Source organism: Onychomys torridus, chromosome 10, assembly GCF_903995425.1.
Source record: "Onychomys torridus chromosome 10, mOncTor1.1, whole genome shotgun sequence".
Classification (NCBI taxonomy): domain Eukaryota; kingdom Metazoa; phylum Chordata; class Mammalia; order Rodentia; family Cricetidae; genus Onychomys; species Onychomys torridus.
The window spans coordinates 82,188,454-82,203,996 of record NC_050452.1 but is presented as its reverse complement, the minus strand read 5'-3'; the positions used below and the strand labels follow the sequence as shown (position 1 = coordinate 82,203,996).

At 44.2% G+C, this 15,543-nt stretch overlaps 1 non-coding gene across 1 annotated transcript; it reads left to right on the top strand.

The window, feature by feature from the left end:
* The first annotated feature begins 903 nt into the window (after window positions 1-903).
* Window positions 904-1,097, top strand: LOC118592674. Its single transcript, XR_004946131.1, has one exon. It is a non-coding gene; the product is annotated as a U2 spliceosomal RNA (small nuclear RNA).
* Window positions 1,098-15,543: the final 14,446 nt, after the last annotated feature.

Below are 15,543 nucleotides of genomic sequence, written 5' to 3'. Positions count from 1 at the left end.
TTACTTAGGGAATAAGTGTGTGTGTGTGTGTGTGTGTGTGTGTGTGTGTGTGTGTGTGTGTGTGTGTAGAGAGACAGACAGACAGGCAGAGAGACAGAGTCAGAGAGAGAGAGAGAGAGAGAGACATCTAAAAAAAATTGGGTCATTTTTTTCTCCTCTTGTCTGTTTAGCAAAATCAAGAGTCCTAAAGCTAAAAATAGAAAGTTAAATAAACATTGTTGGAGTTTTTGAGAGAATCAAAGATAATAACTCAGCTTGTTCCTTCAAGCTAAGCTCCTGATTTCCCTGACAGTCCTGGGGGAGGGAAGTGTTCTTCCTACCAGAAGAATTGGGACTGAGTTATGCTGCATCTTAAAAGAAAATAAAGTCCCTGGAGTTAGAAGCAAGAAATTTGCATTTGAGATGTGTTTGCTTTTTCTGATAGAAAGAGCCTGGAGAGAGCCAAGGCCACATTAGCCTCTCCTGGGACGTCCTCTGGAGCCAGGGTCACACCCCATCCATTATCTCACCACAGCTTGACCCTGTGCCCAGCTGAGAACTGGAACTCGTTAGAGAAAGGAAGAGGATTGATGCGAAGGCAGCTAGGACTCCATTCCTTCCAAAACATTCAGGAAAATAAAAAAGTAAAGTATAGACAGAATCTCCTCAGGCGAAATGATCTTATTTTTCTTTTGAAGATGTTTAGCTATTCCTTTGACTTTTAAGAATCTTGTGAAGCCAAGTGTGGTGGTGCTCATCTTTAATCCCAGATAGAGGCAGGTGGACCTCTGTGAGCTCCAGGCCAGCCTGGTCTACAGAATGAGTTCCAGGACGGGCGGGGCTACACAGAAAGATTCTGTCTTTAAAACAACAACAACAACAAAAACCAAATAAACAAACAAAAAAGAAGCTTGTGAGTTGGGGGTCACTTCTCTGTGATACACCTAAGAGGAAAAAAATGTTATCTGTTCTTACCAGTTTAATATCTGATATGTTCTCTATCCAAGGAGAGTATATTAAATGGATTCTTTGGAAACAGGAGGTGGAATGGGAACTTGCTTTGTCTGCTCCATGAATCAACCTGCTCTTGCAGTTCCTCCAGGAACAGAGCACCCTCCTTCAGAGGGAATGTGTATTGTTTAAATTGACTCATAAGCTGGGGTGTGGCTCTGTGGTGGAGTACTTGGCAAGCATGTGCTCGGCCCTGGGTTCAATTCCAAGCACTGAACAAAAATAAAAATCATTTTTATAATATATTTATAATAGTATCTGATTTACTAAAAAGCTATCTTCCAGGTGAGTTTTTGTTTAATATTTTAAGTATTTATATCAGTTTATTCTCTAAAATGTAACATGATGTAACAAGTATCATATATACCCAAACCCCTTTAGTTTAAATCAAATTAAATTACAGCCATCTAGACATTCTGGTTCCACATGGAACTAAGCTGTCAGCTGCCCAGTCCTCAATGGTCTTGTGCCAGAATGCATTTTGACATGAACAACAGCATAAAATTATTAAGACATTTCTGGATTTTCTTCAAAAAATAAGAATGTCCTTCCATGGTGGCCACACAATGTGCGTTCCAATTTGTCCCTTCCATGGCACTGTGCATTGAGCGAGCTCCCCTTGGTACTGTACGTGGATCTTATCCATGTGATTTGTCAGCCTTTCTATGCATTTGGAATCTGTATCTTCAGACGCTGTCGCTCTGAGCTGCTGTTCCCAAGGGATGCAACTGAGCAGTAATGTCACACAGAGCTGAGGAGCATCCAAGTCTGTCCTGGGTAAAATAAGACATAGAGAAATTTAAAATATGTAATGTGACCTTAAATCCATTGCTTGTGTTGGGTTTTTTTGTTTTGTTTTTGTTCAACTGGACACCATGTGGAGTCATCTGGAAGAAAAGAAAAACACAAATGATGAGAAGTCTGTGGGGGCCTTTTCTTGATTCATGATTGATGTGGGAGGCCCCAGAAGTCTATGGGCAATGCCACCCTGGGTAGGTGGTCCTCAGTTGTGTAAGAAAACAATCTGAGGAGTCTTGGAGAGCAAGCCAGCAAACAGTGTTCCTCCATGGTCTCTGCTTCCGTTCCTGCTTCCAGATCCCTGTCCTGAGATCTCTCAATGATGGACTGTGACATGGAAGAGTAAGCTAAATGAACTCTTTCTTCCCCAAGTTCCTTTCGGCCGTGATATTTATCACAGCGATAGAAAGCAAACCAAGACATCACTTAACTACATCAAGTTGTTAATTAAAAACAGCAGTAATAGTTGTGTTTGATTATTGGTAAGGTAGCCTGCCCCGGGATATTACTATATCTTAAATAACAGCTTAGTGGTCGCCCCGAAGGATTCCGTTACTGACTTTCTGAGATGTTTAGTAAAGCTGTTCCTAGGGGTTGTCTATCTGTTTATTTCTCTGATGAAGGACTCTCTCTGCACTGACCATTTCACTCAGTGTTCTTTCGTCCTAGGATTTCTTAGTCTAGAGGACCATCTATGCTCTGGGGTTGCTCTTTACTTCTGAGCATTCAAATGCTATGTGTTATTTATTGGCACTCTTACCCTGTGAGGAACACATCCCAAACATGACAAATCCACAGAAGAGCTGTTTATTAATATAGGATAGAAAGAGAATGTGACAGGCCTGTGTGAAGCACACACATGAGTGAGGAGACAAGAGAAAGAGGAGAGAGAGAAGAGAAGAGGAGAGGGGAGGGGAGGGGAGGGGAGGGGAGGGGAGGGGAGAAGAGAAGAGAAGAGAAGAGAAGAGAAGAGAAGAGAAGAGAAGAGAAGAGAAGAGAAGAGAAGAGAAGAGAGGAGAAGAGAGAGACCTGTGCAAAATGGCGCCGGCTTTTTAAAGATTGGGCCGCGCATGCGTACAGGACCACATGTGGCTACTCCACACATGCGTGTTGATTATATGGCCGCTCGCGCGCGCGCACGCTTTACACAACCACGTAAAGCCACAGAGTCCTAGCCACGCAAGATGTTCTGACCTGGAAATGGCTATTTTGAACCGGAAATAATTAGGCGGTCCGCAGGGCAAGCCCAACCGTGTGGACATGTTGTAATTTTCTATCACTATGTCTCCCTGCAAAGGTGGGCAAGGGAAAGTGACAGCCATCCTGCAAAGTGGAGCAGATGTAAATAGAAAAGAGACACACGTATGTTCAGGAGGATGTCGTACGTCCATCAGACGTCTCTATAGAGATTCTCAGGCAAGATGGAGTGGTGGGCTTAGCGCATGGGCTCTGGAGGAAGATTGCTAAGTTCATTTCTTACAACTGTTTTGCCTTAGCCCTTTAACCCTGGGGATTTAGTTGTATTTCCCATAAAGTGCCATGACCAAATACACTAAATATCACCTGTAACCGTTAGCCAGCACCATGCTGAGACATGGACAACAGTATCCTCGCACATTTAAATGGCTTCTCTTTAAATCAATGTTTGATCTGGTGCAAAATACAATAGACTACTCCTGGATACAGCTGTGGTCACAACGATGCTCAGCCTCTTTCTGGAGCATTTCAACAGAAATATGGGGACTTGGCTTACCCGCTAGCCCGCGTGCATGCGGCTCACGGTGATTCTGAGCCTCGCAGCTTTCACTTTGTCCTTGCCCGTTTCCGGCGGCCCAGTGGCTTTGATGCTCTGCTCTTCCCGGTTTGCGGTTGCGCACTCACCAGCGGTCCGTTTCCTGTTTTGTCATGTCCAGCTGCTTGTCTGGCACCTCCACTCCTTCCTCTTCCTCCGCAGAGGATGTCGACATTTCCAGTACACACGGGCAATGCCACCGGCTCCTCTGGCTGCAGCTTTTCCTTTTTAAAACCTCCTTTGAAGCTTCATGAGTTTCCTGTAATGACCGTGTCTCCGTTTTGGCTATTTTAGTACGTGTGTGGCTTTTGATTTTGATCCGGACTCGCGTCTTCTAGCCAAAAAACCATCTCAAACAAGTAGTTTGGGGTTTTGCTAGAAGGTAATTTGAATTTGTTTACAAGATTACCGACTCCCAGTTTAGACGTCCTAAGATTTCTGAAGGGGAGTGGCCTTCCCAGATTGTCTTGCTCTTGTTATTACTAAGCTGTGTTATTAGGCAGGGATGGGCTGTTTTGTTTGTGAGCTGATCCTGCTTCCTTGTAACTTTACATACTTACTACTGAATTGAGAGAAGTAGGAAAGCCATTTGAGCGGAGCTGAAGAATTAATTAAAGTCAACCTCAAACACAGACACAGCCGCATGACATGATAGAGCTATGTCAATCAGAACATTCACACACACACACACACACACACACACACACACACACACACACCTCACATAAAGCACATGACTATTTCATCATAGTCATCTGACATCTTTCTTGCAGGAAGTCACAAATACAAAATAGATATGAACAAAAATAACTCAGTTGTCATAACAGATGAGGAGTGATTTCTAAATCTTCCCATTCTGCTCCTCCCCCTCCTCCCCCTCCCCCCCCTCCCCTCCTCCCTCTCCCCCTCCTCTCCCCCTCCCCCTCCTCCCCCCCTTACTCTCACTCTCTCCCCCTCCTTGTTCTTCTGTCATCATTGTTCTCATGAATAGTAGAAAAAACTCCCAATTTTTTCTCTGGCTGCTCTCCATAATTGGACCCAGCAGTGTTTGTTCAACGAATCTTCTCTGAGCAACTTAGTGCTCCAGGTTCTCACAAAAGAGGCCAGACAGGTCTCTGCCACCCAGAACCTTCTATTTAGGTGGTGGTCATTTTTTCTTTACCACTGGGTGCTGGAAATCGCCCTTTCTTGTAAGGAAAACTCAGCATGTTTCAAGATTCCATGAAGAAGAAGGGGAGGCAGGAGAAGACTGGGCTTGGCCTGTGCCCCATCTAGAAGCTTCCTGAGAAGCCAGATGCAGTACAGAGCTGCTTCCTTCCTGCTTCTGCTGCTCAGAACTCACAGCCAAACCCTAGGACGTCTGTCATCTTCCCGCCACGTGGGGACCTCACGAGATGAGAGGGCTCCTCTTCCCTGACCGCGGTTCTCCCTGCCACCTGTCAGCTACAGGCCTGCTTCCAGCTCTCTTCTTGCTCTGGCTTCCTCCTCAGAAAGACTTTGATTGGCTCTCCAGGGTCATGATTTAGACTGCCTGGAAATCCGCCATTTAAAAGCCACCATAAAAGGCTGGGAACATGACTGGGGAACATGTACTTCCATGTTCAACTGGGAGGACCTAAGTATGCATCCCCAGCAGCCATGTGAAAAAACCAGACGCAGCAGCACAAACCTGGAATCCCAGGGCTGGGGAGGCGGAGACAAAAAGATCCCTGAGGATTCCTAGACAGCTAGTCTAGCTGAATTAGTGAGCTCTGAGTTCAGTGAGGAGCCCTGCCTTAAGAAATAAGGTGAACCTGGGCAATGGTGGTGCACGCCTTTACCCCAGCACTCAGGAAGCAGAGGAAGGCGGGTCTCTGTGAGTTCAAGAGCAGCCTGGTCTACAGAATGAGTTCTAGGACATCCAAATCTACATAGAGAAACCCTGTCTCAAAAGAAAAAAAAAGAAAAAGAAAGAAAGAAAATGATTGACGATTGAGAAAGATATCCAATATTAAACTCTGGACTCCATACATGCAAACACATACTACACATGTGCCTGAACACACACACACACACACACACACACACACACACACACACACACACACACACACACCACATTCATGCACACAGAGCCAACATGAAGCTCATAAGGGAATCTGCATTTTAGTCTTTTCTGTTCTTTTGATTTACATACAATATGCATTGAAAAGCCACATCTTCCATTCACTCATTTTTGTGTGGTTATGTTTTGAATATGACATACACACATCAAGCACTTTCTAAGTCTGTACAACACCATCACCCGGGAGATAGTTGTATTTCTCTAGAAGTGTTTTCTAAACTGGGCATGCCTTTAATCCCAGCACTCAGGAGGCAGAGCCAGGTGGATCTCTGTGAGTTCAAGGCCCCCTGGGCTACAGAGTGAGTTCCAGGAAAGGCACAAAGCTACACAGAGAAACCCTGTCTTGAAAAACCAAACCAAACAAACAAAAGAAGTGTTTTCTATGACCATTCTTGTTTTCAGCAAACAGAAATTAGGAAAGTAAAGAGGGTGTGGCTGTACAATGAATTCTTGCAATGCTTGTCCTTTTACAAAGCTCTGCCGCTGTGGCTCTTCACTTTTCCCAAGATGACGTCACCTAAAAGTCGCTGAGTCCAAGCAGAACCCTTCTTGTAAGCGAGTGACAGGAGACACGACAGCCCATAATGAGGACACTCTGGACTGTTGCTGGCATTTTGTGTGGATAAAATAATCCACAGCTAATTTGAGCACAATGGAAATGAATAAAGCTTCTTGCCACTGAAAGAACTCAGGAAACATCAGGGTCAGGCAGAGTCCTGTACAGTGGCTCTGTCCTGTGACAGGCTCCTCTCAGAGAACAGCCGCTGAGAGACTGCGGGTTCGGGTCCTGCCTGTGCTACTTATTTGCTGCATGCTTTCTCAACAGCCACACGAGCGAATAACAGCATTTACTTCATAGAATTGTCGAGGGGTTTAAATCAGAGACTCCCTATAAATCACACTGTTTAGCTGGAGTCAGGCCTGTGGAATACTGTGGCCGTGAGGGTGATGCCGGGAATAACCAGGCTGCATGTATGGAGTGATTCTGAAGGTAGACAGAAGTCTGGAAGCAGAAATATGAAGCCTGTTTCAGAAGGCCATCAAGAATTGACAGGGTAAGTTGCAGCGAGTGCTAGAGGACCCATGGCAGCCACTGGGACAGTGGCTCAGTTAGTAAGGCGCTTGCTGCATAATCATGAGGCCTGAGTTCAGATCTGCAGAAGCCACAGAAGTGTGCCTGTATGCCTAGCACTGGGGAGGCAGGGACAAGGACAAATTGCCAAAGCTTCCAGTTCAGTGAGTGGTCCAGTCTGAAAAAATAAAGTGGAGAGTGACTGAACACAAACACACACACACACACACACACACACACACACACACACACACACACGGCACTGTAGAAGCAGCAGGAGAAAGAATGCCTACTTCCTCATATTGCAGCAAATAAGCCGTCCCTTGGTTTGGATCCACTTAGACAAGAGTCTGGACCTAATGAGGAAAGAGGAGGAGCCTTACCACCATGCTCAAGATGAGCTGCAGCAAACCCCTTTGGTCTTTCTGTTTGTGGGATGGTTTGTAGTATTCCTGGGAAGGTGCTTCATGGTCTTCTCTTCTAATATTTGTATAATGTAAGGAAAAATAGCACTCTTGTAATCCTCTACAAAGCCGAGCACAGACATAATTAATCACAGAGACAGGTGAAGGATGTATTTTAATTCTAAAATACAATGCAAAGGTAATAGATTCCCTTGTGTCTTAACTGGGGTTTCTAGTGCTATGAAGAGACATGACACAGCAGCTCTTATGAAGGAAAACATTTGCAACTGGCTTACAGTTTTGGAGGTTTAATCCATTATCTTCATGGTGGGAAGCATGGCAGTACACCTAGTCAATGCCAATTGATTTCTTCAACCACCGTGGTGAACAACCAACCAGTATCTGTATATTCACAAAGCCATAGCTTCCAAGAGCTGAAGGTGAAGGACTCACCGAAGGTGATGGAAGCCAGTGCCCTGGGCTTTCCTTGTGATCCTAGTTAATGCCCTGCCAAGGAAACTTTGAAATTTTAAATTATTCTTCAAACTCCGTATTGAAGAGATCATTTCCTCACATATATCCATGCTTACCGAATCCCCATCTGATCTAAAAATGTGCTCACAACCAATCAGCTTCTGATCTAAGGCCTGCTCCATGAGATGGAACCCATTCCTGGCACTATTTACAGGGCCAAGAGCTGTGGCTAAGTAGGTCATGGGCCTGATGGGAGAACCTACTACTATTATCCTGTTAAATGGATGAGGTATTAAAATGACTTTCTGCTGTGCCCACAGATCAGTGCATCTCTCAACTCTCATCAGAGAAGCTTCTTCATGTGGTCAATGGCAGTTGACAGAGACCTACAACAGGTCAATATGAAGAGTGAGAGACTGGAGTGGACTAATTGGGAGGTCTGTACCATACCCCTCCCCACAAGGTTCAGGGGCAGACACTAACGATGGCGTGGAAGGATTGTGAGAGCCAGAGGTGGAGGATGACTTCAGAAACAGTAGTTTCTAGACACAACAGGGCAGTTACACACATGAACGGTGTGTGTAAGACTTGCACAAGCGCCAACCAGACCCAATCCCCACCACTAACTGAAGAGCTATTAGCTCCTGGGAGAGGGAGACTGAACTTTCTTTGGTGAAGTGACTCCAAGTAGGTGAACCCTTCTCCAGGGCAGGCCTCTCTCCAAAGATAGTTGAACAACATAAACTGGACGCAATGTGGACAGAGGATGGGTAGAAAACCCAAAAGTTGAGTGGGTAGGGAGGATGGATATGGGAGAAGCCGGGGGAGCAATATAACAAAATACACGGTATAAAGTTCTCAAAGAATTGAAAAAAAAAATACTATTTTAAAAATAGTAATGTACTCATCCTAGCAATATCAATTTTGTGAAGTATAAAATAGAAGCTGAGAGAACACAGATTTATTCAAGGTGAACCACAGGAATCAGTCTTCAAAGTAAGATAATGTCTGTAAGGCATTTAAAGGAACAGACCTAACCTTTGACCTGGTTGATTATTTGTCTTTCCAGATGAAAAATACTTCCTGAATTCTGTCCAGTTCCTTAAAATTTGGGGCAGGCATATGTTAAAAATAAAAGAAATGACAATGTGCTTTTGTTCATCATGGGCTCATGGGGAAAGTCATATAATGTCCTCAGATGGTTGCTATGGAGGCAGCCCGAAATAAGCTCAGGTAATAAATTTGGGCTGACATCATTGTGGGATGGTACAACAGCAGCAATTAGTAGACAACAGGGTGCTGGAATTGTGTACCAAAGAAAAGTAGAAAGACCACAATGCAATTAACCAATCTAAAATCACAGGGGCCCACAGGAGAAGTGTGACTTTCAACCCACAGCAAGTATTTCCTAACATCAGCTGAAGGAGCTACATGCACTGTTTTCCCATGTTCCTTATCTTCCACAAAGATCCCAGGGAGAGCAATTTCCCTGCACATTGTAGCTAGGGCACAAAGGAAGGTAACTGTTTTGGAAAGCAGCTGAGTTTTGGAACACCTCTGAAAATGTGTGTCCCACCATCGTGGAGGTATCTAGTCATCATTATAGAACTTCTACCAATTATCAGAGCAGGTGGAAAGGGTTAAAGCACTAGCCACTGAAGTTTTGTTTAAAAGGACAAAGATCGTATCGTTGTCTGCTCTCTTCTGTACTCTGGACAGGATTTTCTCCCCTGTTTGGAGCTTCCTGCTCAGTATTAGTCTAAATATGAAGGAAAGCTATCACTCAATTCTGTAACAACAAAGTGCAAGCTAAGGCTTTTCTATGCTTTGTTTAATTTTCCTGAAATGCCCCCTTTTCCAGAAATGATTTATCGGTGGCCCAGCATGTTTTTCCTCTTACTCAACACTCCCCTAGGGACATAGTTAAAAACACAATGTAACTATAATTCTCCTGAGCAGGGAAGTGGTCTGCCGTGGTAATGAAACCAAAGCACGGATTTGAGCAACTTGGGCTGTTGACTTTATGTTAGCCTTTCATAAAGAGAACTTTCAAAACGGCACAGCCATTCCGCAAACAGTGTGCATTTCATGGAAGCCTGGCTGGCTCCACACTCGCTGTTCCTCAGGCCACAGTGATCCTAGCCAGCGATGTCTTTGTGTCATGATGCAGAAAGTTGGCAAGCACACCCAGGCATAATGCTGAAGGGCAACTTCCAAGTGGAGGAAGGGATCGGAGAGAGAATCAAAGCCCTGCATGATGGTGACTGCTCCTCTCTGACATGGGTTTGTTGCAACACTGGTCACTCTCTGCTGTTGTCTCTCTGGTAGTGAATACAGCCTATTATTTTCAGGAAAAATTGAAATTTCTTTTGGTGGTAAAGTACACCAGAAATAGAAGCTCATGACTTGCCTTCTTTGCTGTGTTTTAAATACCCCCAGAGGCATTCTCCAATAATTAGGGAAATGACCAGTGTTTCTAAAGGTGAGACTGTTTTCATGATGAAAAGGTTCGATGTCAAATCCACCTGTAGGATATGGTACTAAAGATTTCACAAGTTTTAAATACAGTGAATGCTGTTGATTGCTTGTTGCACAAAGTGTCTTCCTTCTTTCTTTTTCTTCCCCTTTCCTGCCACCTTAGGCATGAGCCCAAGAAAGGCTGAATACACTTCCAAGGAATAGCCTAATTAGTCTATGTAATGCCATCCCGTCAGTAATAAATTCAAGAATGGCCATGTGGTTCAATTACGGCCAGTAACGGGTGTGTGTGTGGGTGTGTGTGTGTGTGTGTGTGTGTGTGTGGTGTGTTACATGGGTGCTAGGATCTGAACTCAGATCCTCATGATTGAGCAACAAGCACTCTTAACCACTAAGACACCTCCCCAGCTCCACAGTAAGTTTTTTTTGTTTTGTTTTGTTTTTTTTTTTTAAAAGAAGTAGCATTTTAATTTTGGGCAACTGGAGGCTCACACCCAGCTGTAAGAAGTACCGCAGCCATTTTAGGTCTTTACGAAGTGACAGATGTGCCCAAGGAACACCGTTATAACTTTTAAAGATAAGAATGCTAGCTGGGCCATGGTGGTGCAAGCCAGGCAGATCTCTGTGAGTTTGAGGCCAGCCTGGGCTAGCAAGTGAGTTCCAGTAAAGGCTCAAAGCTACATAGAGAAACCCTGTCTCAAAAAAAAAAAAAAAAAAAAAAAAAAAAAAAAAAAGCTTAAAAAAAAGAATGCTTCAGAGTCCATTTACTAACTACACTTCCATGTTGAACTTTTGAGGCCACTGAATACCTGCACAGTAACCAGTTAGTAATGACGCTGCTTTCTTGGGGGCTAGAAATAGATTATCTGTAAGCACCATTTTTATGCTCTTGGACTGTGGTCAAATGTGCTGGCTTTCTTGTCGATAAGCAGTCATTATCGGCCGTAACCATTCTTACAGCCTGCATGCACAAAGTCCACATATAAATAAATTCTGTAGACTGTTTAAGGATCATATGACATATGGCATAGTCCCATGGCTTATAACTGTGAAGTACATATCACTATTTTGCAATTTTTTTTAAACATAAAATTCTCCCTTATCAAAGAAATCACTCAAAAATTTTAAGCCCAAGATGAATTTTTAAATTTCTATGGATGATAACAAGACCAAGAGTTTTCTTTCTACAGGTCTGATGCACACATACAGGAATTTGGCATAGTACTTTACAGTTTGTAGAAGCTTTTCTAGAAGTCTTCAAACAATCTAAACTACCAGGAGAATTTACATATGCAGGATTTGTGTGATACAGGCTGATATTTAACCTAATTTCAACACATTGATAGCTAATGATTATTCACAAGTCCTTTATCCCCTATAGGATATACATATTAGAGAACAGATTTTCTTCTCTTCCCCCTCCTCTCTCTATACCTCCTTCCTCTTCCTTCCTTCCCTCCCTCCCTCCCTCCTTCCCTCCCTCCCTCCCTCCGTCCCTCCTTCCTTTCATTATTTCTTGAGATAGGGTCTCACTGTGTAGCCCAGGCTAGCCTGGAACTCACAGATAGCTGCTTGCCTGTCCCTCCTGAGTGCTGGGATTAAAAATGTGTGCCACCATGGCTCACTAAAGTTTTTATCTACATATAGTTATATCCGTAATGTGATTATCCTGAATTATCAGCAGCTGTGCTAAGCCATGGACTATAACCTTCAATTAAGTCTGTTAAGACCAAGAGATTATAAATGTGGTTTTACATTTACTAGCAGTATGGATCTGGGCCAGCTGTTCAGCTTCCTAAGATCTAACTTCCTCACCTATAAAGCGAGGACAATAGTCACCCGACAAGGATACTGTAACATTGAGTTTATTTCTTCTCATTGAGTTCAATTTCATGATTCACTAAATGAACTATAACCACTGAAAACACAGCCTAAAGCGGAAATTCTGATATTGAGAACCCTGGGCCAGCCCTAGAGGCTCACACCTATAATTTCAAAATCTGGGAGACATGGCAGAGGAGTCGAGTTTGAAGCCAGCCTGGGCTCAGAGTATAGCCAGCCTAGGCTATACAGGAAGACCATGTCTTAAGAAACATTTTTTTTTTAATTAAGATGCATAGGCAGGCTAAGGGTGTAGCTCAGTGGACAAAGCCCTTGTTGCAAGTGGGAGCACATAGAATCCGGGCACGGATCCTCAGAGCAAGCTGGTTGGTTGAACTTGCTGGAATTGGCAAGCCTTAGGTTCAGTGAGAGCTTGCCTCACTGAAATAGAGTGAAGAGCAATCCAGGAAGACTCCCAATGTCAACTCCAAGCCTCTATAAATGCGTGCATGTACACACACACACACACACACACACACACATGTCCATATATATGTGAGCACACATATACACACAGGCATGCACCACATACACATACATATACATGCGAACATTACGAAAGGGATCATAGACATGTGACCTGTGATAAGCATGGGTTTGTTACAGTGACGATACCTCCCAACAGCCCAGTCAGTGCTCACTGATGAAGATCACGATGTGCTTCTCACAGCTCCCTCACTGTGAGTAAGACTTTCTCTTTTCTTAGCTTCTCAGCATTGCTTCCAGAACTCACATGTCCACCCAGAGATGTAGGTCATAGGCCACGGGACATAAGATACGGAATAATATGGTGAAGGAACCACATTTTGATCCGTGTGTGTGTGTGTGTGTGTGTGTGTGTGTGTGTGTGTAAGGGCTCTTGTTTCTGTCCTGTAAAGAAACTTCCTTTAAAATAAACACACTGAGAAATAATGAGAGGAAACTTCACAAAATCAGAAGGAGATGTCAGGAAGTATGGGACGTGAGGTTGTTTTCATTTACCCCAGTGTTTTCCTAATTAGTCATATGTATTTATAACTTCAGTGATTTCTGATTAATCATATATATTTATAACTCACTTTAAGGGACATACAATTTAACTGTTCCTTTTTCCTTAAAATCCAGTTTGTGAAATGAAAAAAAGAACTGTTGTCAAGGAACAGAATCAATTTAATGCTTTCCATTTTTTCCCAGCAGCGTTGAAGAGGTCTGATACCAAGTTCCTGTGATCTGAAAGGGATGCTCACCATGTTTCCTTCCCTTGCTTCCTTCCTCCATAGAATCTATGGCGCTCTCAGCCATCCCGCGCTCATTTACAGGGGCATCAAACTAATGCACCTTACAGAAGCAACTGGAATAGTTGTTTTTCCTCCTTAAATTATGATGGTTGCTTCTTCTCTGGAAGAAGGATTTGAAACACAGAAACAAATCAATTAAGGCTCAAGACAGAAATTCACTCCCTCTCTTTAAGGATTGAGACTTGACAATGACCAGTACTGCCCGATGTCTTAACGCATCGGTGTGAAGGGAGACCTTCAGAAAATTCCTCCGTGCACAGGCACACACACACACACACACACACACACACACACACACGTACGGCCTGAAGCTTTCCCTGCCTCCATGAGATGGGATCTGCAGCCCCCAGCAGCTGCTGTCTCCCTCCTTGGTTGAAGCAGTTCATCCACAAACAAATTTCTAGAATTCCCATTTGGCTAAAAGCCAGAATAAATGTGAAAATTGTTCTTCAGTCCCCTGCTTTGTTGACCAGAGAGATGTGCCAGGTTGAGGGGCGGCTCCTTTATTACCACCATTGACTTAACTAACATCTTTGCCTCAAAGATTAAAGTGCAGTCCATCTTTTCCTAAGTTTATGATTGGAATCAAACAGCTAAAAGATCACAGTTTAGCTCCATCTACGAGCCTCCGTTCAAGGGCCAGGAAGTGGCTTCCTATTAAAAGCAGCCCCCCTTTACTTCTCAGTGAAAGCCTTAGGAAAGCATTTATGGCAGACACATGTTGTTTTCATCTGCCCGGCATCCCTTCCTTTGGAAAAACCACTACTTCCTTTTCTGCCAATCACCACTACTCCAGCCACACTGGTAGCATGCACATAGGTCTGGCCAAGCCTAAAATTCCTCTTTCCATTACAGGCCTGGTGTGGAGAGGGACTTTCTCTGGGGACACTAAAGTGGGGCACATCTCAGAGCAAAATGCTGCCACTGTCACACATGGAGCATCTGCGGGCGGGAGACTCAGCTATGGAAAGCCAAGGAGGACAAAGGAGGGGGAGGCAAAGGAAGTGGGGAGCAGGAAGAGGGGGAGGAAGACCGGAAGGAGGAGTGTGGGGGCGGGGGATAACACCATCGAGGAAGAGAAGCAGGAGCAGCAGGGAGAGGAAGAACAATTTAATCTGACCTCAGCGGAGCCATGATTGAAGACAGCTGACTTCTGAGCTTCCAAGAGTCTCGCGTCAAGGGCCCAAATTACAATTCAGTTTGATGACCTCAGTTGTGGTCACCATTTTCAGTTTTAGAACTGGGCGACACTTCATTCCGTCAGATAGAATGAGTGTTCCCAGGGGCTGAGCAGAGGAGGTCGGCGCTTTTGTAGACAAAGGGAAAGTTAAAGGAAGCAGAAACAAAGCTGCAGAAAGAGAAGTAATTTCAGCATTTTGAGGGAGACAGAGCAATAGGCAAGAGCGGCTTAGCTGACATGCTGCCACTTCAGGTTTAACTTGTTCGGGGAGACGGAAGGCAGAGAGACCTCCTCACCCTACTGACGACATCGGCCTCTCTGGGAAATTTGGCTGGTTGCTCAGTACTATTACTTTGTCTCAGAAGGCCAGATGGGTAGCAAACTTCACTTCAGCTGGATAATGAGAACGTTTAGTGTTAGCCACTTGGTTTTCTTTTTGAACGGGGTGGGGGGGGGGGTCTATCAGCGCTGGTTGGAAGAGCTCTGCATGAAACAAAAGCCTCTTGTAACTATGTAACACTGGAGCCACACAGTTTTGTTTTTTGGGGTTTTTTTTGGGGGGGGTTGTTTGTTTGTTTGTTTGTTTTGAGATAAGAAAGCCAGAGAAGCTCAACAGGCAACTTAGTTGCTCATTTAACAGTAGTATTCCTTCATTCAACCAATATTTATGGTTTGAAACTGTGACATCTCCACAGTCACTCCTGTTGATGGCTCAGGCTCCAGCTGGTGATGTTATTTTGGTAAGCGGTGGGAAATTGAGGAACTGATGCCCGCCTGGAGGAAGCAGGTCACTAGGGACAAGCCCTTCCTGGCATCTTGTCCCAGACCCCTCCACGTTTGTTTGTTTCTGCTTCCGACACGACGTGAAGCAAACGGCCTCCTCCACATGTGCTTGCCATCATGGTGGAACCAAATAATGGCCCTAAAACCATGACTCAAAATAAATCCTTTCTTCCTTAAGTGGTTTCCTCAGGAATTTTGGTCACCGCTATAGAAATCTGAGAAAACTGGTATCAGAGAAGCGGGGCCGTTGCTGTGACCACATAATTGTGTATTAATTGTTTTTAGGCCTCTGGAACCGGTTTGTGGAAGG